Here is a 24,462-nt window from a genome sequence, read left to right as displayed (position 1 = left end):
GCCGCAGCGGTCGCATTTCGATGGAGGCGAAATCCTGGAGGCCCGTGTAGTGCGCGACGTAAGTGCACGTTATACAAGCTCAGGCGGTCTAAATTATCCGGAGCCCTCCTCTACGGCGTCCCTCATAGCCTCAGCAGGTTTGTAATGTTGTACTCCAAGAAACAAAACATACAAAACGAGGGAAGCCAACAGTCACCGAAACCAAAGCAAGGATTTTTTTTTTTTTTGGCGTTGATAAATCTAAAATAATTAGTGCGCATTCTTTATGACTGAAAGGTAATTGATTAGAAAGTATAAGAAAGAACAACCAAATGCCGCCAGTGGGACCTGAACCAATTGAGCTACGGCGGTGGCTGCCCAATATTCTACATTCAGGGGTAATAATGCTGCGCGTAACCTAGCCTTGACAGTGTTCAACAGCGCCACCCTAGTCCGTTGAGGCAGGCGTAGTACGTCCTTTATTACCATGAGTGCCACATAGGAACTCGGTCGAACAGGAAGGGCGGAAGCTTTGCGAGTACCTTCTTATGCTACCTATAGCATCAAGTCTGCCAGAGCTGAGCACGTCGTTAAGCTATTGAGGAAACAAAGAAAGACAAATTAAGTGCTCGTTATAACATAGATTGTTTGTTTATGAGGGTTTAACATACCAAAGCGACTCAGGCTATGAGGGACGCCGTAGTGAAGGGCTCCGGAAATTTCATTCACTTGACGTTCTTTAACGTGCACTGACATCGCAGAGTACACGGGCCTCTGAAATTTCGCCTCCATCGAAATTTGACTGCCATCGCCGGGATTGAATCCACGTCTGTCGGGTCAACAGCCAAGCGCCATAATCACTGAGCCACCGCGGCGGCTTAATGACATACAAATGAAGCCAACAACCACCAAAACGAAGTCCTAACACAGAAAGGAGACGAACGACACGAGCGCTAACTTCCAACGTTAGCGGAAGTTCGTCTCCGTTCTGTGTCCTCGGCTTCTGCTGTTTATCGAGTGTGCACCAACAAATCCAAATAGCAATGCTACTGAACTACGTCTAAGAAAACTAAGTAGTTCGCAGAGAGGTGCTAAAGCGGTAAGGTTTCTCCTGGTGGCCGCAGATGTACGCCTACTTTTTCGAACATCAGGAAGCAAAAAAAAAAACAGGTCACAATAAGCAGATCCTCTTCTGCAAGCAATCTTACAAGAAGGCTTATTCAGCTCTGGCGCCAAAGGACAAGTGCAAGGTGGGAGTTATGCGATGTGTGCAATGTCGGCTCTCACTGCACGCCATCGGGAATATGTACACATCGTGAGGAGTCTTTATTCCCTGAGGGGTACTTTTTTTAAAAAATAGAAACAAACATGAGCCCTTTTGATGATCACGCTTGGTTACCACGTATTAGAAACATAGTATCGTTAGAGTATGAGCGTATTCGTTATGTATTCGTTATGTTTAGGCCATGAGCGTACACGTTAGGTGATTTCGACTGTTATAATGTAAAGTAGTGATGACTACAATCCGGAGAGCATAAGGACAGCGAAAATGGCGTCTAAACAAAGCTCTTTATTAGGGCTGACTTGCGCAGAATTGAATAACTCGGCGGCGGCGTAGCAAAAGGCGTGCTCGGCGGTCGTCGAACAGAATTCCCGCCGCTCTTGTCCTTGCTCAATTTAAAGCTGAAGCGAACTTTCGAGATAAAGTGTGCAAAGTTAATACAGCATTCTGGAACAACGTAGAATCGGCTCTGCCTGAATGTGATCAATCGGGATAAATCTGGTCGTGTCTCGCATCACAAACAAAGCAATAAAGCGGCGGGCCGGCAGCTTTGAAGAATGAACAATCACTACAGCGATTCGCGGCAATATTACTTCGCATGCGATCCTTTAAACAACGTACACGGTGTTCTTATGCTTCGCTATTTGTTCTTTTATTTGTTATATGATTGGTGCAGCAACAAGTTATTTGGGCTTAGAAGGTTCTTAGAACTCCAGTGCGTTAACAAGGACGCGATATTCCGTGGCTGACGATACTTGTAGCGGCGCCTCGTGGTAGCCACCAGCGCTATCGGCTAGCTTATGGGCATGCGAGGCGCCACATCTGGCTGCGTTATCAGTCGAGTGCGCATCTGTCTCCGACTTGCATCGCTGCCACTACAGACACCACTAAGGCAGCTTGTGAGGCCCAGACGCGCTGCACGAAAATCTCAATGTAACCGCAAAAAAAAAGAAGGATAAAAGAACCACATGTCCAAAGAACTATCTTCGGAAGCTTTTACGCTTTACCCCGACCTTCAAGTGGCGAAAGAGAGGCGGGATCTTAACCTGGAACCTTATACGCAGCGAAAAGCCTCAGTCTCAGCGCCACAACACTACGATGCTGTCGCCTTTCTGTCTCCACTGCTTCCGCTGGCTGATGCAAAAGGCTATTTATTTTGAAAGTGTTCATTTCGATTAATGGCAAACGCCTAGGTGACAGTCCGCCAGAACAGAAAAATACAGAACTCCGAAGCCGCCTAGAGGGTCAAGGCCGTGAATACGGACAACCTGAGGCCCATATCACTGACCTCATGTGCGGGCAAGCTTATGGAGACGATGGTTCGGGATCGCCTCTCTCCATACCTGGAGAGTAAGGGCTTCTTTGCAGTTACCATGTTCGGGTTTCGCCCCCACATGTCTGCACAGGATGTCCTTCTCCAGCTGCACAGGGATGTAATACGACCCACAACTATGCAACACAATGACAAAGCCATCCTCGCCCTTGATCTGAAAGGAGCTTTCGACAATGTTAAACACGGAAGCATCCTGGCCAACTTGAGTTCTACCGATTGTGGGGCTAGGGCCTACGCGTATGTAAGAAATTTCTTGACTAATCGCCAGGCCTTTCTTCGGATTGAGGGCGAGGAATACGGCCCTTACATGATGGGAACACGGGGTACACCTCAGGGAGCGGTGTTATCACCGCTCCTGTTCAACATAGCTATGATGCACCTCCCAAGCCAACTGGCCCGGGTGGAAGGCATTCAACACGCGTTGTATGCAGATGACATTACAATTTGGACCACTGAGGGGAGCCTTGGGGACATGGAGGCCCGCCTTCAGCAGGCCGCTTCCATAGTCGATGCGTATGCCATTGACTGTGGGCTCCAATGTGCTCCAGCGAAATCAGAGCTTTTGCATGTCAGAGCGAACCCAAAGGATAGGACAGCAATTCACATCTCTCTGTCAGGAGGTCCTATTAGAGAGGTGGAGGAGCTCCGTATTCTGGGCCTTTTCATTCACCACAGACTCAGACCGGACTCCACCATTCTGAAACTCAAGAGAGTAGGCGAACAGGTAGGGCGCATGATCCGCCGCGTTTCCAACAAGCGGGGCGGTCTGCGGGGCAGGGACGCGCTTCGGCTCGTCTATGCCTTCGTGACTAGCCGGATCCTCTACGCCGTGCCATATCTCCGCACTACTAAGCAAGACGAGGCGCGAATAGACGCTGTCATCCGCAAGGCAACTAAGCGAGCCCTGGATCTCCCGGTGACTACCTCTAACGCCAAACTCAAGGCATTGGGGGTGCTAAACTCCTACCAGGAGCTGCGGGAGGCCCACCTCGTGAACCAATACACGCGGCTCATGCAGACGGCCCCTGGGCGCCGCCTGCTAAACCGCTTACACATCCAACACGACTGCACTCCAGAGGAGGCGGAGCGTATCCCAGTACTGTGGCGCCATATGCTCTGGGTCTCCCCGCTCCCCCGTAACATGGACACCGACATGCACGTAAACAGGCGACAAGCGGGCTCTTGAGAGACAACACGGCTCCCGACCCGGTGTATATTATGTAGACGTAGCAGGCCCATCGCCCACGGGATTTTACACGGCCGCTGTCGTTCACCAGGAAATGCACGTTGATGGACTCTCTTTTCGAGCCCCGAATTCAATGCGAGCCGAGGAAGTAGCGATAGCGCTTGCTGCCGCCCACGCCAATTCGAGAATCATCATTACGGACTCCCGAAAAGCATGTGATCATTACTTGGCAGGGGAGATCTCCCCCTTAGCTGCTTGCATTCTAAGACGGACTGCCACTGATCCAACACCCAAAAGAATCATTTGGGCTCCTGGCCACCAGGGCTTACGAGGTAATGAGGCCGCTGACGCGGCTGCCCGAGCGCTTACTCACCGGGCTCCTCATCCCAGCTCTTCTGGCTCGGAGACTAACCAGCCGCTGCTGCGATTCAAGGAAATTATAACGCATTATAGCGACATCCACCGCCTTTTCCCGGCCCCTGCAAAGGGGCTGAGTAAGACGGAGGAGCGAACTTTAAGGCGCCTGCAGACAGGTACTCTACTCTGTCCTGCAATCTTAAAGCATTACGATCCTAACACGGATGGGCGATGCCCACACTGTGGGGAGACCTGTGATATCTTCCACATGGTGTGGGCATGTACTCAAAATCCCCACCTCCCCCCTTCCCCTACCCCTTCCAGAGAGGCATGGGAGACTGCCCTTCTCAACTGCTCCTCGCTTGAGTCCCAAAGGGCTCTGGTGAAACGGGCTAGAGACGGGGCATTGTCATGCGGTGTCCCGGACTAGGGACGCCGACCATGTAGCGTGGCCACTCTGTGGCTCCCAAACTCTATTTCAGAAATTAAAAGTTTTCACCACCACCACCACCACCTAGAGGGTCACGGAGTAGCAGTGAAATATTTATCATACCTCCTTTCCACCCCATGAAGGCGTTCACTTCAAGGTCCACACACACAAGCATCGCCTTTATGACGTGACCCTAGAGAGTGCTTGTTTAGGGGCACTTTAAAGCACTTTAAGCAAGCATGGCCAAGAGCACTAGTGTAGCATTTTGATTGGTTGACAGACGAACTCGATAACTTTAGGTTACAACGTATAACATCATCATCATCATCAGCCTGACTACGCCCATTGCAGGCCAAAGGCCTCTCCCATGTCTCCCCAATTAACCCTGTCCTTTTCCAGCTGCTGCCACCATGTCCCCGCAAACTTCTTAATCCCATCCATCCATCTAACATTCTGCCACCCCATGTTACGCTTGCCTTCTCTAGAAATCCACTCTGTTACCCTAAGGACCAGCGGTTATCATGCCTTCGCATTACATGTTTTGTCTAAGCCCATTTCTTCCTCTTGATTTCGTCTAGAATGTTAGTAAACCGCTTTTGCTCCCTCACACACTCCGCCCGCTTCCGGTCTCTTAACGTTACACCTATTATTTTTTATTTTTCTTTCCATAGCTCGCTGCGTTGTCCTTAACTTAAGCCGAATCCTTTTTGTTAGCCTCCACTTTTCTGCCCCATAGGTGGGTACCGGTAAGATACAGCTGTTGTATGCTTTTCTCTTGAGGGATATTGGTAAACGGCCATTCATGATCGGAGAGGACGTGCCATATGTATTCCACGCCATTCTTATCCTTCTAGTTATTTCCCTCTCATAACCCGGATCAGCGGTCACTACCTACCCTAAGTAGACATATTCCCTTATCACTTCCAGCACCTCGCTACCAGTTGTGAACTGCTGTTCCCTTGCTAGACTGTTCAACATTACTTTGGTTTTCTGCAAAAGTGGTACATGTATGTCCTGGTGGAAGTACAGTCGAGCCTCATTATAACGTAAGGTTTGTAACGAAATAATGAATACAGCGAAGCAGTGACGATTCCGCTTGGAAGCTTGGTCAACACGGGCTATAACGAAGCTATGGCTATAACGAAGTAATATGCTACATACGGCTACGTGGTAAGAAAAAAAAATCAAAACACATGCAGAGAGTACGCTTCGAGCCACTGTCGCTCGACAGGTGGAGTGGGCAGGAAGTGGCGTTCAAAGCCGCCGCAGGCGCAATAGTGGCGCTCTCGGAAACGAACCCCCGCCCGGAACGTCACTCCACATCGAGGTTCTCATAGCTCACGTCGTTCATCGGGGCTGGCAGCCTGCGGGGGACGAGCTGTCAGCCTAGCGAAACCACGTGCTCCGGGCGCTACGCCGATCCTGAAAAAAAAATAAATAAAAAAAAACACGATGCACTGCTCGGCGGAGGAAGTATGTGCGCGAACGACGTATTTTTCGCCGCGACGCTCGTGTCAACCACCTTTCCGGTCGCTGCACCGCCGCGCAACGTGGGGATGACACAACGGGAGAACCAAGTGTCGAAGGATGATAAGGTATAGACCGAGTCGGTCTCGCCACGCACCTTGTGTTCTTCCAATGGGAAAACTACACTCCAATAAACAAGAAAGGAGTAAAAAGGAGAGTAAGCTGTCTTTTAGCGTACTCCGTTAAAGGAGTTCGCTAAAGGACAGCTTATTTCCTTCTTACTCCCAAATAGGCGCACTCGTGTTTAGAGTGCCCGAGGTTTAAGCCTGTCGAACCCTTTGAGAAACTTGCAATGAAAGTCAACAGGTTATCTAACAGACCTGCTGAATTTTCTAAGAAAAATTCTAAGCCTTTCAATTGTCGTTCCAGAGAAAGTTTTTTTCTTCTTAGGGGAGAGGAGGTAAATGGACAGAAAGGAGTGAGTTGAAGGCTTTTAAAAATTGATTGAAATAGTTTAGGAGAATCCCCTAAGGTGGAGTAGATTTGTAATAAGGAAGTAATTACTCATTGACATCCACTCGAGCGCAGCCATACGGCTACAAAGGAAAGCTATACAGCTTTCTCAGAAACTTCGTAGTTAAAGAAAAATTCCTCCTAGTCCGGGGTTCGAACCCGGGACCACCACTTCAACGGAGCAGTCGCTTTACGAATTGAGCTAACCGGGACGGCAAGCTTAAGGTAGGGCGAGAGCGAATTGATCAATGACTCGAAGTGGGAACAATGTTGGTCAAATGTTTAGGGGAATCCCCCCAAGATGGAGTAATTTAAAAATTGATTGAAATGCACATTAACGGATATTTAATCATAGTTAGTTAAAGCTCTTGAAGTTATATGAAATGTCAGCAAATATATTTCTGATAGTTGAAAGGGGTGGCGAGATAAGCACTTAGCAATATCCTGATACTGTCAAAGTGGTTCTTCCAATGTGATAAGTCAAACGCAAGAAATGTCTTATTCTAGAAATGTCTAGAGATTTTTAGCTCCACCTTTCCAACTCCGCAGTAGGAACTTGAGTCATTCGTCGAAGAGTCATGAATTCGGCTGCATTTCTTTGCTTATTTAAGATATTTTGCTCAAATCTGTGTCTATCAAACGTAAAACATCTCTGTCACGACGAGTAGAGTCACGGTATGCTGAAGATGTGCGTGGAATAACAACCTCTAGTATAGCTGTGTAAAATAAAATAAAGAGCGCGCTCGCAGAACCAGATACACACACAGACAGGCACACACATAGAAAACAGAGCAAGCCAAAAGAATGCTTTAAAAAAAATTGTTCCGCCTCGCTATTCATTAAAGACGACTTCTCCGGGGGGCAATATTGAGCATAACGGGCACCGGAAACTCGCCGGGCTAAATCAAACTCGGAGCTATTTCCGCCTGACCGATTAAAACAATTAACAGCGATCTTTTTTCGCCTTTCTGCTCAGCCACTCTATTGTCTCTCTCTCTCTCCCTCGACGCTTGCCCGCAGCTGGTTCGCCGTTGGCGCAGGGGTTCTAAGGACAACTTCGGTTTGATTATGAGGGGCCCCGAGATGGCAGCAGTGTGCGCACAGAGCTTGAGCTGTGCCCTCGCGCCGTATTAAGAAGGAACGGCGCGGGAACCGTTTTAATCGCACTTCATTATTTCGAATAGGGAGCCGAATGAATCGAGCACTGGTCATCCGTATACGGCTCGCCTTTTTTTTTCGTTCATTCGTTCTTTTATTTCGGCCTTACGGCTTAAAAGCAAACGTTGAGAGCAGCGGAGTCGAAGCTCATATGTGTTGAGAGAATGTGAGTTTTTAATTACGCCTTATGGCGAGCGAAAAGTTGAAAATCGCGCATGAATAATTCACTCCGGACATTTTTGTCGCAAGCGGAAGAAAGCAAAAATATGCGGCAGTTTGGGGAAAATGACGCTATTTAACGCCACCGAAAAGAGAACAGAAGGGCAATACTAGTTTCTTAATTAACTTAAGCGAGCTAGTTTAGCAACGACAGTTGCAGTGCAGCCGATTGGGTGACCTGTGTAGAGAGACGACGTGGAAAAACAGTGGTAGTGATGCCGCTGTTCAAGTATTGGTTGGGCATAATCAGCTGTTTCTTGCATTGTACACAGGCAGCGACCGCCTTAACGTTTGCTGGAAAGGTTTTCTTTATTCCCCGGACGGGCTGTTTTAGAGGACGATGGTAAAGCAGAAGGTGGGAACAGCACTCACACGCATGCGCTTAGTGGTATTTATAGTCAGGAGACTGACGAGTCCCATCTGTGAGGCAGCATTCAAAGCCTTCTTTTGTGCAGAGTGCAGTGAAAGTGTGGATGTTACTTCGTTAAGCCATGCCTCAGTTCACGGTGTTTTTATTGGGCACTTCAAGTAGATTACCAACTTTTTCTCGTGATCAATACGCAGAACTAGTGCACTTCCTGAGAATGACTTACACTTATTCTTCGCCGTAGGATTAAAATTTGTGGACTACCAGATTAGCCTTTGGTGGGTTGTGGACCGCGGATTGCGTATGATATTTTTACAGAACGAGACCACTCTCTGCACCAAAAGAGATTAGGTCTATGAAATACTCGAAAATTACCGTTCTTTTATAACAAAAGTGGATCGGCTGTATTTTTCTACAAGAGCTCAAAAATTCGCAGTGTGGCTGATATATTCATTGAAACATGTTTCTTGAAAGTAAATAAGAACAAAGCCTGCTTGATAACACTGAGCTACCAGGTGCGTTCTCGCGCGCACTGGCTTTTACGATTGAAACTTCTTGCTTTCGGGTAATCTTTATAAGTTGTTATGCGCTTTGTTGTGCAAAAAAGCAGAAACATTAAAATACCGCAGTCTGCTCCAGTTTGTTTTCGAGCTGCTACAATACCCCTCAACTCTCTCTGACTCCCGGGCGCTCCTTTAATCGAGTTCTTTTCTCTCTGATGTTGAGATGCAGCCCGCGCGCGCCCAACGACGTCGCTGCGCTGGCTTTGGATATTGTTTACCCGAGCACAATGCAGATTTAATGCGCGTTGGCTTAATGCCAGTCGCATTCGCGAACACCCGTAGGACACGAAGAGTTAAAGAGCCGCTTTAGAGGAAAAAAAAAATTAATTAAACCCTCCTCGCTCTCCACTCGGCCAGATTGAAGAGCAAACCTGCCAGCGACTGCGTCACAAACCTCCGGGGCTTGCGCCATCTCTGCGAGAATAGGACTAGGAAGCCTTGGGAACGAATAAAAAGGAATAAAAAGAACCTCTGAGAACGAAGACAAAAGAAAACAACCGTCTTCCTTCTTCCTTATCAAAAGGGGGGAAAAATACTCCTTTCAGATGTAGCGAGAGAAAAGGACGAAAAAGAAAGAAAGTGCGGGGAATTGAAAAAAAGGAGCGACATCCACTCCGGCGCTCAAACAAAAGAAGTGTTACCAGCTCGCGAGCATTTGCCAAACAAAGGGGCCCCGGTACGTCGCTCGCCGGGCGTATCAGTCGCCTTATAGGCTGTGCGCCGAGAACAGCGAAATATTTTAACTAATTAACGAGGAGTGGTGAAAACTAATTAGTTCTCCGAGACGTAAAGCTGCTTTTGCCTCTATCTCTTTCCCACCCGCACACTGACGCACACACAGATGCATGCACAAAGTAGAGTTCTCTCCTTGGCGTTGTTCAGTAGAGACGGAGAGAGTAGCGAGACGCAGACGAGGTGACAGCGCAGGCCACACCTACATGCGCCAATCGCCTACTCTCTTCACCCCTTGCCCCAACCTCCTCTCTCATTCTGATCTCCGTCTTCTTTTTCCGCGAGGAAGTAAGAGAAAAACATGTGTGAGAATCAACGCTGAGCACGGGCTGAGACAGAATCAGAAGCGAAAGAAATGCTTCAACTCAGATGCCGCGCACACAAACAGTGACAACAGCCTGAAACAATTGGCCAAGCGAGTGAAAGCTTTCATCAGACCTGAAATGAGCCCTGCGGTATCTTTCTTTCAGTGCTGGACGCTGATCCCGTCTCTTGTTTTTCTCCAGTGAGACTCAAGCGTCCGGTAAATGGGAAAGAATGGAAGAAAGGAGGAGATATGCGAGTATACTGACATGTTGATGGCGTAACTTGAAGCGAACTTCTTGTATTTAATCTGGAGAAGTTAGGTGTGCGTAACTGTGGTAGGTGACAGGTGTTAGTAAGGTTAAATAAGAGCCATGCCTCGGGGAAGTTTGGCGCATACTTTCTTTTTAACATTAACAGGAAAACAAAAGGAGTTGGAAAGAAAAAGGGAACTCTTTTTGCGGAAATATCTAGCGTTGGAGCAACTGCTTTCAGGAACAAGTGGTATAAATTTTTTAATCGTGATGAAAAGCTCTTTGACAAAACCAGTGCCAGAGAAAACGGCAGGTTGAGGGGCTAACGTCTAGATTACCTAGAATATTTTATGTCATGTGTGCATTTGCTTCACGTCCGACTAATACGCTAAAACTGTGCATGGCATCCGTGCGCAAAATATGTCATGTAGAAAAATTATAAAATTTTACATCACTCAAAATTAATACGGCGCGAAATTTTTGTCGCTCCTCAGTCGTCTCGTCAGTGAATGAAATTGTGTCTGATAGACTATCAGGTTCCAGTATCGAACGGGTTGAAGCACCGATCGCCCAAGACAAAAGCAGCGCAAGCGGAAGTGTTTGTCTCGTTCCGCTTTGTCCCATTCCCCAAAAAATGGCTGTGGCTTAGCTTGGTTAAGCCCGGTAATTGTGAAAGCAATATCCGTAGCTACGCCATGGTTCAGCTGGTAGTGTAGCTGCTGGTGGTGCTTGTGGTTAGACCTGTGGTGATGCATCGGTTATACAATCCAATCCAATCCAATCCAATCCAATTCAATTCAATTCAATCCAATCCCAATATGCTAATATGGTAGCTACCGACCTCACTACGCGACGGGCTGAAAGTGCAACTAGTATTGCTTTCGCAATAAAATCCGGTGTCGGCGTGGCCGGCGTTGTGAGTGAAAAATCACTGGCATGTCTCTGGCAGGTGGTGTCCAGAGAGCAACCTAGGATGCAGGTTGACCCCTTAGGTCACGTGACCTTGCGACGTCATCATAACCTGCCCACCATGGCCGGTGGCAGTTAAAGATTAGTCACTCGGAAAGAGCAACCTGGGCCGCACAAGGCCTACCGCTAGGAGCACCTGCCATCGCAGGGCAGTAGCGCATCGCTTACCCGCTGCACCACAACGCCAGGAGGGGTATGAGGACTCCTAGGGATCTGTGAACGTAAAGTGCAGAACGACCTTCTTCATATAAAGGAATTAACCATTACACTATCGAGTTCTTTCCTTAAGTCGCAGCTCAAGTGCTCTACATTTCTTTTTTTTTTTGCTGGATACCATTCCAACGAAAAATTCCAGAATTCTAAGAAATGAGCGGTTTCATGTTCGACCTGAGGCTCGGCTTCATGTTCAGCCTCAGATTTTCCACGTATTCTGGACGATTTTCTGCTGATTTTGCGGGAAATGGGATCTAAACGCATTTTACACCTAAAGAAATTATTCTTTATCGCGTTTCATTGTGCAGCCGATAAGGAATCTTCGAAATTTTCAGCAACACGTTCGAGAGCCAGCAACCGATTGGGAGCGCGTGTTGTGTCACGTAGCCAGCTCCCCGGGGATGTCACCGTCCTGATCGGCTAGAGAACGGGACGCAGTAGAATGCTTGGTATTTCGGCGACTAAGATTAAGAAGACAAAGTGTAAAGGGACCAGAAATTTGTCATCGAATTGAAAAGTAATGAGATGGACGTTGACGATGGTGGTCCCTATGATAATACATCGATCGCCGATTAATGAAGCGTTCGAAGAAACTCACTCGATGGTTATCTTGTCGTAACGTGAATCTAAAGCGCAGCTGCCAGTTGTCTCAATTTTGCGATATAATTTTCGATTGTGAATTAGCGATCTTGTTGAAATAAGTCCTGAAATAAAATGAATGAATGAATGAATGAATGAATGAATGAATGAATGAATGAATGAATGAATGAATGAAAAACAGTGAGTGAATGAACGAACAATAAAAATGGGCGTTCTAGTCTGGTAGGGTTACGCCGGCTTAATATGATTCCTTGGCGCTCAGATTATATATTTAGAGAAAAAAAAACACCGCAGTTAGGTTAGCATACCCTGTAGTGAGACAGCCCGTTGAAGGTAGTAGCTAGAAAAAGCAAGTTCCTGCTGGCGTCCATCTTTATCTGCATTATCTCTTGCTGCTGTGATCATTAAGACAAGAAGGATATGATACTTCTGGGGTGATAAGTACTGTTTTCTTCCTTCATGAACACCGCTGGAAAGAAAGCAAGAACAAAGCGTGTCACGTGATCAAGAGTGCACCAGGAATCTACGGCGCAAGGTTGAATGAAAAGAGCTCGAACACACTTTTCACTAATAAGCTCTGAGTATGAAACTATTGAAAATGCGATTTTAAAAACGCACATCGCGTAATCACTCCAGGACAGAAACTTCGACATTTAGCTGGGACAAAGCTATCACGAAAACGGCTTAGAAAGAGACAAGAGAGAAAGATCGGTAAATGACGTTACTTCATTATCGACAGGACGCTCATGGGCGGCGCGCGCGAAAGAGCCTCTGCTGCGCGCTTGGTCGAGCAAGCACAAACCAGTCTGCACCCTCTACGAGCGAAGCAGCCTGTCGCCTACATCCTGCCTAAAGAGTTGTGTGCACTTCTGTAAAGACGGGACTGCGGCTTAACGAATAGGGGTGGGGTAGCAAAAACGCGTTTCAAACGTGTATCTTACGCCGCTAGAGATCTACTTCTCTTGAGGTACTTGCATCTTTTTTGCTTCAAAGAGTCCTTTCTCTTACTCCTTGTTCCTGACCCAGCCGGCAGAAAATAACTGGAGTCGGAAAACAACCTGAATGCGGCACTGTTCCAGTCTGCGTTGAGTGGTTGGAACACATTTTCCGTGCTCAGATCACTTCGACGATGCACCGTACTGGACTTGCTGAGCGTGAGAAGGCAGTATGGGCGGGCGACCAGGTGTTGGCAAAGAAAACGAATAGAAACGAGATGTTGAGACAAAAGACAAAAGGATAGAAAGGAAGATATAAGCACATGAGCAAGGTTCACTGAATTAGAAGAAAAGGCGGGATTTGATCAGGGCGGCTCGTTGGAGGACGATACCTCAGCGCCCTCTAGAGACCTGTGCAAGAAACGTGTCAATAAGAGGGGTTCATGCGGGGAGCGCCTTAATCTAGCGGCTTCATTCAGAGTAATTTCCGGTTGGAGAGCAGCAAGAAAGCGAGCCGCTAGCAGATTGATTTCCAAAACAGGCGGCTCAGATATGGAGGATAATTAACGTTACGCCAGGCGTCCATGGAATTCATTACGGCGTACTTGTTTGACGCGCCGCGAGCGCTAGACGATGTCAGCGCAGGCTGGTGGCAGAGTAAGGAAAGATGTTCATCTCGACGACCGCCGACGCAATAACACGTGGTGTCCTGTTGCCAAACTGCGAGTAGTCAAACACGAGCTTCTACGCCCGAGCGCGTTGTACGATGGCGCGAATACTGAAGCCCTGTTTGCGGTCTCCCAGTTTTACTCCTGGTAGGCGAATTTCAAAAACTCGGAGATACTTATTTCGTAGCTGTGACACGTGGATGTCCACATGCCACATACGTGATGGACACTGATAGCTATATGATGGCAAGAGATGTGGAGAAACACAGGTCTTACAGTGTCGAAAATCAAACATAGTGGGTCTGTGCTTGTCGGGTAATTAGCTTGTAGAGGCCGCATCTTTAATTAGCAGAAAACAAGAAAAAAAAGACCAAAATAATAGCGGTGTTAACGCCATCTCAGCCCATTTACACGCCATTCCCGCATGTGTTCTCACAAGTTCATCGCAATATTCAGCACGTGAGAATAAAATGCGTTTCGTTCTTCACCCCAAAAATCTGTGGATGCGGTCTAAAAGCGTCCATGGCAGTGATAAAAAAAGTTAAACCACGAGCAAACTGAGACTGCCCGTATGTCTTATACGTTACCTTTCACAAAAGCTAACGTCCGTGCAACGTGTTGCAGCGCATCTACTGCCCTTGAAATGAAATGTGCATTTAAGGGACTCTGACAACACATTTAAGTTGGCCCACGCCATAGTCCTTCAATGCTTTTTTTTGGTCACGAAACTCCGACCAGAGTTTCATATACGGACAGCGGATGGCGCTAGTGGCGCAGCTGTCTGACAGGAGGCATGAATGGTTACGCGAGCCCTGTTCTCAGCGGCTGTTTTCCGGTCAACGGGCGCACAATCTCTTGGTATTTGGGCTTTCTAGGGATTGGTATTTAGGCTTAGCATGGACGCTACTTGATTGATTATCACCTGAGAGCTTGGCTGCAACATCGAAACAATAGAAGTCTGTGTGATCTACGGCGGCTAAACCTTGCTAGCGGCTGTTTTCTGACCAACAACGCGCTTACTTTCTCTCGTGGCTTTCTTTTATAAAGAAGAGCGGTTTTTGTACATGGGTCCAGCCTGCACATTCATTTTCACTGCAACTTGCCTGCAGTGTCACCCTGAAAGTTCTAGCGTAGCGGTCATTAACATATTTATTTGTGTCTGGGTTGCGGCTGTCTCGGCCGAGTGCTTGCTTTCTTCGAAGTGCATAAGACTTCTCATGGCTGGCGCTTACCGTCTGAGAAATACTGCAATATCACTAATGCTGAAAACAAGACGTTATGGCGGCATTTAAAGAACTGGAGTGCGCGCTACAGAAGTGATCAGTTGGCGAATATGCCGGCAGTTTTATGCTATCTCCATTTTTTTTTTTTTACTTTTGGAGATGGCAAAGCCAGCTGCTGAGGACTTGCTACATAAGCCATTTATTTACACTTTGTCACGCTGTGACGACGGACACGCTGACGAGTTCAAGGAAATTTCGAAATTTCTTGTTCAGTGCTTATATGCTGGCTTTACGCTGCCAAAATACGAAACAAGCTGTGAGCGGCCACTCAGTGAACAAAAAATGAGCAATGATAGAAAGCATGCAGCGACATGTACAAAACAAAAAGCGGTAGCGGTTTAACGTAGTTAAACCGAGTAGACGTGCGAAAGCAAGTGTTTTTCGTGGTTGGCTCATGGTTTTGCTTTGCTGGGTCGTCTGCACGTCTGGAGATGATATTAAACTCTGGTTAAGCTCTGATCGAGGTTAAGCCGATCTGATCTGTTCGTTCCGCAGATGGAAGCTGATGAAGACAACGATGTAAAACGCGCATAGCGAAAGTGTGTTGCATGTCAGCACGAGGTGTGATCGGCTGCTGCGATTGCACAGTGCTCGTGTGCAGTGGCCAGCAAAGCTGATCTGTTTTGAGGCGAAAACCTTTAATGCCTTATCGTTGTCGACAGAATGTTGTCAGCAGAAAGTTGTCAGCAGAGGTGTCACGCTGCTCTAGTCAGACCAGAAAAAAAAAAATCTTTGTGCGCGATGGGATTCGAACCACATCCTTCCGCTCCACAGCCGAGCGTGCTAATGGCTACGCTACTTCCAAAGATCATTTTCTTTCTTTATTGTATGGAAGAACTTCCGTAAAAAGAAGGAAAACTTCAATCAAACTGGTTCACGTCTCAAGTTACCGGGCTGCTTAATAGGAGCCCGCCATAGCCCTAACTCAACACTGCATCCCCATCAAAACATCAAAATTCAGGGAGGCACACACATGCATCTAGGCACGGCAGCCAGCTTGGAGGTTCTTCGCGTGCAGCATATACACTCCTAACCAAAGCGCACTGTTCACGAAACACAAATTTGGACGATCTTGGTGGCTCGGCATGTCTGTCCATCATACGGCTTTTCCAAAGACTGAATAGTCCCATCAACACAAACAGATCATTGCTCAGGTACGCTGGTCGACCTTCGATTATCTGAGGGACGGCGCCCAGCCTGAGTTTCAGCTTCTCGCATTGCAGCGACGCTGCTTCTCCGCTGATCACAAACTCGTCAGGCCGAATTAAATATGGGGCCAAATACCTCTCACAGACACCGGCATGCTTGGAGTCGAGCTAAATCCACCGCTTTCCTCTCGGGGTATCTCCCGATTTCATATTTTACGCTGCTCGGCGCCGCTCGGCAGACAGAACAGTGAGGTCTGTTCAGCTTCTTTTCCGTCCTTCTTCTCTAGCCCAGCAGGCTGGCATAAATTCCCAAGCGACGTTGCGACGTTAATATCAAACCTTACGCGACATGCGAACTTCGATGCATTTGTCGCATGAAGCGTGGCCGCAAAATTTCCTGCATCTTTTCTAATCGCTGTTTAATTAATGAACCTATGAAGAGGCACATCGGAAAATAATAATAAAATTAGCTGAAAGCCGCTTTCCCGTAATTTTCAGTTATTCGCGTCTTTTGCTAAACATGGCCTCCTCATTCTCGCCAATCTGCCCGCACACAAGGGCTCCCAGGATTTCGGCTGCATCCAGAGAGAAGCAGGGGTAGTGAAAGATATGACGGAATTTAGACTTTAGGCTAGCTGGTTCATGTTGAACGTTATGAGAGAAACAACGCAAGAACTGACGGGAGTCACAAAACCGACGAAGACTTCACTAAACAAAGCACCTGTTTATGTCATTTTAAGGTTGAAGTGCTTTTAGCTAACATTCTCGGCAAACTGAGGCGAACATCAACCCGAAATCGAGGCGAAGTTGGCGCCGAAGTGACGGCGAAACTTAAGCCTGATCCAACGGCCTCCATAGCGGTGCAGTTCTGTTGATTTATTCAGGGTGCAGAAAGTGCCTTCCAGACAGAGGACGCTGTGCGAATTTAACGATAGGGCGGAAAGGGCGCCGACTATACCATTCTAACAGGGCAGCTTTATGTGACCTTAACAGAATCAATACACATTCGCCGCGCACACAAAGGTGAGAAGGCGGTCAAGGTGATCGAACACGTCGCTAAGGCTGGAGAAAAGCGGGGGAACGCTGCGGGGCGTCAGACAGCAAAAGCAGCAAAAGAGTGCGCTGCCCAACGCGGTTGCACGTAAAGCACTGAAAGCGGCGAGGGACGCTGAGTGCCCTTTCCAGCTGAAAAAGAGACTGTTGATTGCGGTGGCTCCTAAAGCCGCGAAAGCTGCCGGGGATATCAAGCGGGAGAAGGCGGCGGCAAGTCCGGTAGCCAAAGGGCCTGGAGGAGACCTATTAAAATACTGCAGCCAGTCGCACCTCAGACCCATTAAGTTTTTTTTTAAATAGTGAAATGCTTTTAGCTCCCTTTCTTGCCAAGCTCGGGTTAGCCTCGTCCGAAGCTGAAGAAGAACATGAGGTCAACCCAAAAGTGTAACATGAACTGCAATCCGAAAAAGAACATGAGCTGGACCCTATCCGAAACACTACAATCTTTTTCGTCCGCATGGGAGGAACCAGGAAGAAACTTGCCAAACTTATCGCCCAGAGCAGGAATCGAGCCTCCTCACTTCCCGCTGCCTTTGACCACTCAGACATCAGCGCTTTTTTCACGAGACATGGCATTGAAAGACGTACATAAATCAGGTCAAGATGAGTGTGGGAGGTTCCTCAAATACATGTAAGGTTGGAAGGCAACCCAGCAGCGATTAAACCTGCATTTTCAGTGCAGTATGATAACACTGCATGGCTGTTATCGCATTTCGCAGTGCGGTCATTTGGGTCACACGCATGTTAAAGTCTCTAATGGAAACAACTTAACAGTCACAGTGCAGAAAATCCCCAATATTATGTAAAAAATCTTCTCGCATCGCCCCATAATTGAAAGCATACACGTTGATAAACTTCCACGATTCAGAGTAAGGCAGTCGATTTTTTAGGAATAGTATGCAACCCGCTGAAAGACCTGCCGAGTGTGACCCGCACACATTGTAATTTGATAAGAAAGACCATCGGACCCTTTCTGTCGCCTCATCGATTTCTTACTCCCCTCTACAGAAACAGATTCCCCCCCCCCCCCCTACCCCTTTATAGCCACCCTATATACGCAATGCCTTATGCCCTCGAGCGTACCAGAAGCTTGGAAGAACGCTAACATCATCTTAATCCATAAGAAAGGAGACGTGAAGGATTTGAAAAATTACAGGCCCTTCAGTTTATTGTCCGTTGCCTATAAGGTATTTACTATGCTAATCCCTCATATAGTCAGGACAACTTAGACTGAACCAAATGATCAGGCAGGCTTTCGTAAATGATACTCGACAACAGGCCATATTCACACTATCAATCAGGTGATAGAGAAAGGCTCAGAATCTAACCGACCCTATATATAGCCTTCATTGATAACGAGAAAGCATTTGACTCAACGGAAACCTCAGCTATCACGCAGGCATTGTGGAATCAGAGTGTAGAAGAATGTTATGTGCAAATATTGGATATCTATAACAACTGCAGTGCTACTATAGTTCTTCATAAAGTCAGCAATAAAATTCTAATTAGGAAGGATGTCAGGCAGGGAGATCCGATCTCGCCAATGATATTCACCCCCTGTCTGCAGGAGGTATTCACAGGCTTGGATTGAGAACAGTTCCGGATGAGAGTTACCGGGCAATACTTTAGTAATCTGCGATTCGCTGATGACATTGCCTTGCTAAATAACTGAGGAGATGAGCTGCAAAACATGATCAGTGAGTTAGACCGGCAGGCAAGAACGGTGTCTAAAAATTAGTATGCAGAAAACCAAAGTAACGTTCAACAGTCTCGCAAAAGAACAGCCATTCACAATTGGCAGTGAGGTGCTGGAAGTGGTACGGGAATACGACTGCTTAGGGCAGGTAGTGGCCACTGGTCCGGATCACGAGAGGTGAATAACTAGAAAAGTAAGAATGAGGTGGAGCGCATTTGGCAGGTTCTCTGAAATCATGAATGGCAGTTTACCAATATCCCTCACGAGAGAAGTATACAACAGCTGTATCTTAACGGTATTTACCTATAGGACAGAAACGTGGAGGCTAACGATAACGGTTGAGCTTAAGTTAAAGGGCTACTGCAGCGGTTTTAGAATTCGATGAGTTTAAGGTTGCCGAATGTGCGTAACGTGCACATAAAGCCTGCGAAATCGTTTTGCTCTAGAGTTTAAAATGGTTGCGTAATCGCCGAATAAAGTCGTCGTCGGCGTTCAGGCTTCTCTGAAGTGCACAGCGACGGGCAGAGGCCCCGATAATGACGTCACGTATGACAGCCCTGAGTTTCCAGCGAAGAAACGGTTATTCCATGGAAGAAAACCGACGTCATCGAAGGTGAAGCTCACGATGCATTCTATGGCGCCATCTGACGACACATCGCAGCATGCAGGCGTAAGCAGCGGACATCTGAAATTTCGGCAACAATGACGTCACTGCCGAGTTTCCCCGCACTCCTCCAACGTAGTGAGGAGAAGCCTAAACATCATCGCTGTTTTAATCGATGATTATGACATCATTTTAATTGCTAGTGCAAAAATACTTTTCATGCTTTATCTAGAAGATTGATAGATTCGAATTCTTGAATAACCTCGAATTCTCAAAAAACCGTTTCAGCTTCCCTTTAAGGACAACGCAGCAAGCTATGGAAAGAAAAATGATAGGTGTAACGTAAAGAGATCGGATGCGGGCGGAGTGGGAGAGGGAACAAACGCGGGTTAATGACATCCTAGTCGAAATCAAGAGGAAGAAATGGGCTTGGGCAGGGCATGTAATGCGAAAGCAAGATAACCGCTGGTCCTTAAAGGTAACGGAGGGGGTTCCAAGGGAAGGGAAGCGTAGCACGGGGTGGCAGACAATCACGTGGGCGGATGAGATAAAGAAGTTTGCGGGTATAGAGTGGCCGCAGCTCGCAAAGGACAGGGTTAATTAGATAGATATTTGAGGTGCCTTTTCCCTGCAGTGGACGTATTCAGACTGATGATGACAGCAACAGAGTCTAGCCCACTTCCCGCAAACAAATATTGCAGCTGTGTCCGTCTATGCTGAGACCGGAGTCCACAAACGTTCAATGTTGCGATGATTACTCGATGCTGGCCATGATGAACATTGGTAAATTGGTAAATTGGTTTTTGAGGAAAGGAAATTGCGCAGTATCTGTCTCACATATCTCGGCGGACACCTGAACCGCGCTGTGAGGGAAGGGAAGAAGGTGGGAGTGAAAGAAGAAAGAGAGAAAGAGGTGCCGTAGTGGAGGTCTCCGGAATAATTTCGACCACCTGGTGGTGGTGGTGAAAAACTTTAATTTACAAAGAGAGTTTGAGGGTTAAGAAACCCTGCTACATGGTCGGTATCCTTAGTCCGGGACACCGCACGACGAGGCCCCGTCTCGCGCCCGCTTTACTAGAGCCCTTTGAGACTCCAGCGTGGAGCAGTTGAGGAGGGCAGTCTCCCATGCCTCTCGGGTGGGGGTGGGGGAAGGGGGAAGGTGAGGATTCCGCGTACATGCCCACACCATGTGAAAGATATCGCAGATCTCTCCACAGTGCGGGCAGCGCCCATCTTTGTTCGGATCGAAGTGTTTTGCTATGGTAGGACAGATAAGAGTTCCTGTCTGCAGGCGCCGCAGAGTTCACTCCTCCGCCTTACTCAGCCCCTTGGCAGGTACTGGGTAGAGATGGTGGCTGTTGCAATAATGAATTAGGATTTCGCGGAACCGCTGGGGATCTCTAACGTGCACTGACATCGCACAGCACACGGGCGCCTCTTGCGTTTCGCCTCCATCGAAACATGGCCGCCGTGATCGGGTTCGAACCCGGGTACTCCGGCTCGGTAGACGAGCGCCTTACCACTGAGCCACCGCGGCGGATCTGATGAACATTGCGACGCGTCTCAGGAGTTTGAGGAGACCGCAAAGCCTTGACTTTTCTCGAAGGGCAAGAAAGCACCTCGGCGCTCGAGATGAGGGGAGAATGGTACTGCCTCCAGGGAAGTCTCACCTTCTGTCGCGCCTAAAGACATTGTGGATACCTGATGAACATCGCAACTTGCAATTCAGCCAGGTATCCACAGTGTATTTAGGCCACGGTGTAATTTAGGCGCGACAGAAGGTGAGACTTCCCTGGAGGCAGTACCATTCTCCCCTCATCTCGAGCGCCGAGGTGCTTTCTTGCCCTTCGAGAAAAGTCAAGGCTTTTGTCTGGCGGGTGCGGTGTCCTCAAACTCCTGAGATGAGGCAGAACTCGGCGACCAACACGCTTCACGGCCATCACCGTAGCCTTTCGCCGCACGCATCTTTGTTGTTCTTGTGCTGTGCTTTGGAGATCGTCGACTAGTTGGTCTTTCATTCGTTCGTTCTGCGCTGCTTACGTTTACACGGACCACTAAGAGAAAAATTGACTGCGAGGAAAGGAACGGAGCAGTGACTGTCTCACTTCTCAGCGAACACCTAAAACGTGTCTTGCAAAAGAGAGCGTGAAGAATGGAATGAAAGAAAAAAAACTCACAGGATGGTTACTAGTGTGTAATGCGAATGTCAGAGAGTTATCTGTGGTGCGGCAGCAAAGAAAAAACCCGAGCGTCGGTCCAAGAGACGCTTCTACCCATCCCTTCCCAACAGTGGATGTTGAACCAGCCATCTAACGCAGCCGAGGCGGATGGCCAAGCCACTAGGCCTCTCGTCGCCTCCCATCCTCTCTCCCTACTTCATCTTCCTCGTCTCTCCTAAAAGTAGAGAGAGGTTTCCCTCTTTCCACTTCGCCACCTGCCAACCGAGGCAGGTGGCGCTGCGGACGCTGACGCCGACCACAGCGTGAAATTGAGGAATGAGCTAGTAACAGCTAACGCACTTATTAGCTATAAAAGAGAAATTAAGCGCCCTAGTTGAAGACACATTGGAAGAACGCTGACGTCACTTTAAGAAGCGAGACGCTATGGACTTGAATTACAGACCGATCGGCTGGCTGTCCATTGCTTACAAGGTATTTACTTAGGATCAGCGCAACGTAAGACTCCAGTCAACCGAATGACCATCCTGGTTTTCGGAAAGGCTACTCGACGATAGACCATATTTTCATCTATCAATCAGGCGATAGAAAAATGCGCAGATTATAACTAACCGCTATATATAGCTTTCGTAGATTACGAGAAAACATTAGACTAAGTCGATTTCTCAGCAGTCAATCAGGCATTTCGGAAGCAGGGGATAAAAGCGGCATATGTTAAGGTACTGAGAAATATCTAAATCGTCTGCATAGTCACCATAGTTCTCCATATATAAAGTGAAAAAATTCTCGTCACAGAGGTTGTCAGACAGGGAGACAATATCTGCAGTACTATTCCTCACGTGCTTAGAGGCGGTATTGAGAGAACCGGATTGCAAAGCATGGTCGAGGGCCTGGACAGGCAGATGAGGGCGGTCAGGCTAAAAATTAATGTGAAGAAATCTAAAGTAATGTTCAACGTTCTCAGAAGGGAACAACAGTTTCAGATAGGCAGCAAAGCACTGTAAACGGTAAGGGAATGCATCTACTTAGGGTAGCTGGTGACCGCAGATCGAAGACACGAGAGCGAAATAACAAGGAGAATATGAATGGGGTGGAGCGCATTTGGCAGGCACTCTCAGGTGGTGGATAGCAGTGCATCAGTATCTCTAAGAAAAAAGTATATAGCGAGTTTGTCCAGCCAATATTCACCTACGAGGAGGAAACGTGGAAGCTAACGAAAAAGGCTTGAAATAAATTTATGGACAGCCCAGCGAGCTATGTAAAGGGAAATGATATACGTAACGTCGAGATACAAGAAGATGGTAGAGTGTTTCAGAGAGCACAGGCGAAATAGAGATGCCTTAGTCGAAATCAAGAAGAAATGGGCATGTAGTCAGCGCATGCAATGCGAAGGCAAGATAACCGATGGTCGTTATGAGTAACCGTCAGGGTTCCAAGAGAAGGCAAGCGTAGCAGGGGGCGGCAGAAAGTTAGGTGGGCGAGGGAGATTAGAAAGCTTGCAAATATAAGGTAGCCTCACCTCGCACAGGAAGCGGCTAATTGTAGAGATATGGGAGATGCCTTTGTCCTGCAGTGTACGCAGTCAGGCAGGTGGTGATAATTAATGGAAGATTCCGAATTAACTTGTACCACCTGGCTTTCGATTCCATGAAAGCGACCACATTCTTTTAGTTGCGTCGGCGGAGCACAGGCGGCGCTGACTTCCGGTAGAGGTGAACGTGCTTGCATTCTGTAGTAGAACTTTTTGACGGGTTACTTGGTACATTGTCTTGAAAGAATGTCGTACGCCTGTGTATCATTCTGTGTATCATGTCCTGGCGCTACCGCCTCTTCAGCACACGGCAAGCGCTAATCACGCGGACCGCCGCACACTAGAAGCGGCGAAGGAAATTGAGCGCGCCGTCCTCACTAAGATTATCTTTGCAAAGTAAGGTGTCTCATGAGGGAGGCTCCTCAAGACTAGTGTGCGGCTCCCGCAGGGACAGCCCGCGTTATCAAGTTGTGAGGACTGGGAGGTCGTGCTCTCGTATCCGGACCCGCCATCGCAGCTTGCTGCGGTGCTTCGGGGTGCCGACGTCATGGACAAACACCACATGAACGTTCCGACGTAGAGTGGGACCGTGCGGTGGTCCAAGGACCCAAGGGGGGTCTAAACACACTCGCCAAAATAAAGTTTTTCTCTCTCTCTCTAGAATGCGCTAAGCCTCTCTGCAGTGCATTTCATACCTACATCTTCCCTCGGTGACCGGGTAGACAGCAAATTTTTTGTCCCGGTCAGCTTTTTGTGCTCTTTTTTTAAAAACATGATGATGGTGATTATCAGTACGCACGGGCACCTCGTAATAACACGTCTAGACAGCCAGAGCTATAAGTATTCCCCAATGGCACGACCTGCGTGCCAATGAAAAAAGGAGTGCCAATGAAGAATGCTTTGCACTACCGTAAGGAGAATATGGTGGCAGGTTTAGGAGCGAGCGATAGAAGAGACGCAACAACAGCCTCCTCGTCAAGCGTACGCTGCGATCTTTTTCCTTCCAACGAACGTTTGTCCCGTCACTTCCTTCTTTTAACTCCCGCCCTCCTTTTCTCCCCTGCCCCTGTGGTACACACGAAGGGGCGAGACAGATGTAGGCCGGCAATATTTCCAAAGGACGGCTGTCCTTCCCGCTCCTCGATACGGCCGCCCCAGTTCGGGAAAAAAAGGAGAGGAGCGTGCTCGCCAACATCCCGCCATCCCGCGACGGGACAGCCGCCGCTCAACTTTGCCAGCGCACCGATCACTCGCCGGAAGAAAGGGACGCGAAGGACGCCTCGGTGCCCTCCCCCCTGCGATCGGCCGCCGGTCGAGCGGCGGGGCAGGGAGCATCCCCGTAGGGAAAACGGGAGAGGGGGACGGAGGGAAGGTTCCCGCGTGCCCCGCCCCCGGGCCGGCCCCGTCGGCGCGCGCGCGCGCGCTATCCGCGGCTCCGACCC

Source organism: Amblyomma mixtum, chromosome 1, assembly GCF_055824585.1.
Source record: "Amblyomma mixtum isolate Tamu chromosome 1, ASM5582458v1, whole genome shotgun sequence".
NCBI classification, from domain to species: Eukaryota; Metazoa; Arthropoda; class Arachnida; order Ixodida; family Ixodidae; genus Amblyomma; species Amblyomma mixtum.
This window is presented reverse-complemented; position numbering follows the sequence as displayed.